Here is a 4182-nt window from a genome sequence, read left to right on the forward strand (position 1 = left end):
CGCTCCCGCCCGAGGGTTCGGATCCCACATGCAGACCGGTTCCCGCTCACTGGCTGAGCGAGGCGCGGGAGCAGCGCTGAGGGTTGCAATCCCGTTGCCGGTCCCGGTCCGGTACGGGGGCGACACTGAGGGTTGTGATCCGTTGCCGGACACGGAAAAAGACAAAAAAAAAAAAAAAAAATCCTGAATTGGAGATGTCAGAATTCCTCAGGGGATTCAGGAAAGATGTGGTGCTTGAGGTCAGTCTGGGAAATGCACTGGCTCCTGACGAATGTAGCTGTCCACACCCTCGGGCTCTGAGAGAGTGTGGGTGTATGTGCATGCACATGCACACGCACGTGTGTCAGAAAGTCAGTCCCCAGGGTCTGGGGAGACTTTAACTTCACAGGATGCTGACCCCTAAGGACCTCATTTTAGATTCTAGGTAGATGCCATTGGACAAAGAACCAGGAGATGGAGGGGAAAGTGGATATTACGGAAAGAGAAAGGAGAGATGTGGGGGGAAAGGGCATCCAAAAGGAAACCAAAGGCTGATTATTTCTCAGGTCTGGGGACTCTGCAAGAAAATCAGAGCCCAAATCCCTCATTGCACTAGTTACCTCCGAAGAGCGTGTCCTAAAGCATGGGCCAGTTCAACATTGCTCCCAGTTTCTCATCTGCCCAAGCGTCCTCAGAGTTTTCTTTTCTGGGGTGAGGGGCAGGCTACAGGGTTTACCCCTCAATAGCAGAAGCACAAATCATGCCCAGAGTCCAGCGTCATGTGTGACTTTCTCCTGACACCATCCGACCTCCGGCACCAGGCCATGGACAAGGCTCCAAGAGCAGGTACCAGGCAATCACGCTGCACTGGCCTCTGTGAGGTGCAGGACTGGACCGGACCTGGTCCTGCTGCCGAGGAACTCAGAACTGCAGGCTGCCGGCGCTGAGCACTGGGTGTCTGCTGACAAACCACACAGGGCCTTTCTGTCCACTAGGATCACCCCCTCTGTGAGATTGATGTTTTCATCCCAGATAAGGAAGTAGAGCTCAGGGAGGAGAAGTGATTGCCCAGGTTCCACGATGCATAGTTAAACTGGGTTTCTAGAACTCAGGGCTCTTAACTAGGATGGTCTGGTACCAGAACATGCCGTGGTGTGGTACTGGTCGCCCTTGACAACACGCACCCTGCCTCTGCCCAGGCCCATCACTGTGTCTGCGACACCCCCCACCCCCACCCCCACCCCCTTGTCTGGTCAATGTACGTTTTGTTCATTCTCAACACCGCGTCCCTCCTGTTCTCTCCCCACGCAGCCACGGCTCCCCTCTGTGCTCCCCCCTCATCTCTCCATGCTTCAACAGTGGCATTCTCCACGCTTTTGAAGCTTCCTCGGGTACTTGTCTAGGCCCCAGACGTTGTGACTAGTCCACATCTGCACCATCAGTGCCTGCACACACCAGGTGCTGCTCTAGCAGCGTTTTTCAAATTGAATTGAGACTCAAACAGGCCCAGATCTGAGCAGGCCACTGCAAGTTTCTTAAGAGAGACACAAAGCAATGTGAGAGTTGGAGATTGAGAGATGAGGGATAGTGTGAGTCCCACTGGGCTGAGGTCAGGAGTTGCTCCAGGGCCTTGTAGACTTTAGCAGGTGGCATATGCTAGGGACTGGTGATCTAGGTAGAGGCACCTGGTGTAAGAAAGCTGGACTAAGAAGGGGACATGCTTGAGGAATGGGCAGTGGTCCAGCCTCGCCAAAATGCCTACATTTGAGGAAGAGAGAAGACCTTGGCCTGCAGCCTGAGGAATCTTCCAGGTCCTGGCCCTCACCAGGTGGTGGGGAGCCATGGGTGAGTCTGAAGCAGTGGAGGGATGTGCCTGTGGGAGAGGCATTTCTGACGTCCTTTCATTAATTCAACCTTCCCTTCGACAAATGTGCCGGCACTGAGGAAAAAATGGGGGGCAGATCACCCCCTTGGCTCTCATGGATCTTATGATCTGCTGGGGTTCAGACCGTAGCCAGACTGCCACGGAGGAAGCCCATGGGAATCTGGTAGTTGCAACGCGGAGTTTTTGCACAGTCCCAGGGAGAGATGATGGGAGAAGAGGGAAAGTTTCCCCTCCTGTGCAGCACTCTCCTTCACGCTCGAAGAAAATGGAAATTCGAGCACACGGGTACTTGTCTTCCTGGGTTGGGAGGACAAAAAGGGCGCCTGGCTTCCATCACTCCAGGCCATCCCGGTCTGTCTTGTCATCTCAGAAGAAAAAATGAGACTGAGAAGGTGGATGAGGCGGAATTGATTTTCTTGCCCAAACTGACTTCACAGAGCATCGTAATAAAAAGACGGGTCATTTACAATCCTGCTCTTCTCCTGGGGATTTTCAGCCTTGAATAAGATGAACAATTTGTGGCTCCTGCTCACCATCCCTGGGGCCGTAGACGGGTACTGGGGGAGCAAAGGGGTGTCCAGAAGATGCGTGGCCGGGCACCATGTGACATCGGTGCCTGGCCTAACACTTAAGGACTTCTCATGTCCTGGGAGAATGGGTTTTCTCATTTAAACCATGTATATGAGATGGTGATTATTGTGCCATTTCAGATGGAGAAACTGAGGCACAAAGAAGTTAAATAATGTGGCCCCAGAGCACAGCTCGGGAGCTGCAGAGCTGGTGTTTGAAGACAGGGCAATGGCCTAACCCCTGAGCTGTGTTCTCCCATTGCATGAGTCACATCTGTCCATAGCAATACAGTTTATGATGCCCTTCCCCACTACTACCCCATTTGGTTTTCACAGACCCTCCTGTGAGGTGGGTATGCAAGGATGGCACTGTGTGCCCAGCACGATGTCCCACTCCCTGTGATGGCTTTGTGGGGGACATGGTGTCCTCATAGAGTGCAGGAAAATAAGGAGGAGAATACAGCCAAGGTTCATTCCAGTCCAGTCCCAGGTTCTAGAAGGAGTGCCATACATGCGTGCTGGATGGCTGGGTGAGAGATCACCCAGATGTGTAAGGTTCGAATCCACCTACGCTTTTCAGATCCTGGACTTTATTTGACCTCAAGAGATTCACAGAATGAGATGCTCTCCTTTGGAAAAATAAGAATAAATACTTCTTGACAAAGAGAAATGATGGGGAGCAGGGGTATGGGGGGAGAAAGGGGATCAAAAATGGGAAAGATTTTTAACATATTTTTAAGATATTAAAATGAAAATGGCACTTTAGGGCCAAATAAAATCAAATTGAGATATAAGTCTAAATGCAGTATTTAAAAAAAAGAAAGAAAGAAAAGCAGCTGTGCACCTGGAGAAATTTGTCTGCAGCAGCCTCAACCACCATATTTCTGGGATCCCATAGAATTCACATGTATTAAGAAATCTCCCATTGGCTTGTAAACAAAAATTCTCCAAGCTGGGCTGACTTTGGAGATCTCCTTGTCCAGGTCCCATGCTCGTCTCTGGCCCAATTTGGGAGCATTGTGCTGAGAGGAGGTTGTCCTAGGTGCCATCTTTCATTTCAGAGCCTGCAAAGAAGGTTCTGGTAATGGTCTGCTCAGTCGTTCCCCTCCCTGAGATGACCTTGCAGAATTCCAAGGGTCTCTGAGGAAGGGGGCTATTTCTGGGCCCGGGCTTCGTGTCCATGTTTGGTCCTCAAGGAGCACATAGTGAACCCGCCAAGGCTTCATCCTGCAACCCTCCTGGGAGGGCACTGATCTCCTTCCTCCACCAGCAAACAACAGCTGGGAATGTGCCTTCCAGAGCCTGCCAGGAAGGACCCTCCCGTCACCATCCTGGGGCGAGAACCAAAGGAAGCCTCTTGGCATCAACTGGCATGTTTCCTCTTTGTCATTAAAAGTAATTTCAGATCTGAAAATTTCAGTCCTTCTCAAAAAAACTTCAGGCAACAATAAGTTTAAAGGGGTAAAAAAAAAAAAAAAAAAAACCTGAAGTCCCACCACCCAGAACTAATCCATGTAATCATCTGGCTGATAAACTTTCCATGATCTTATCAGATCTTATCTCAGTGATCAGAGAAACTCCCATTTTGCAAAATTAGGGTTGAGCTGTTATAGAACCCCCCCCCTTTTTTTTAACCCAACAATATATTGTGGGCTTTTGTTCCATGCCAATGAATATGAATGTACATCCTCAGTTTTAAAATATTTCATTATATGGAAGTGCTACTACCTTTTATCGAACTAGTCCCCT

The sequence above is a fragment of the Galeopterus variegatus genome, unplaced genomic scaffold (assembly GCF_000696425.1).
Source record: "Galeopterus variegatus unplaced genomic scaffold, G_variegatus-3.0.2 Scaffold2891, whole genome shotgun sequence".
Lineage (NCBI taxonomy): Eukaryota > Metazoa > Chordata > Mammalia > Dermoptera > Cynocephalidae > Galeopterus > Galeopterus variegatus.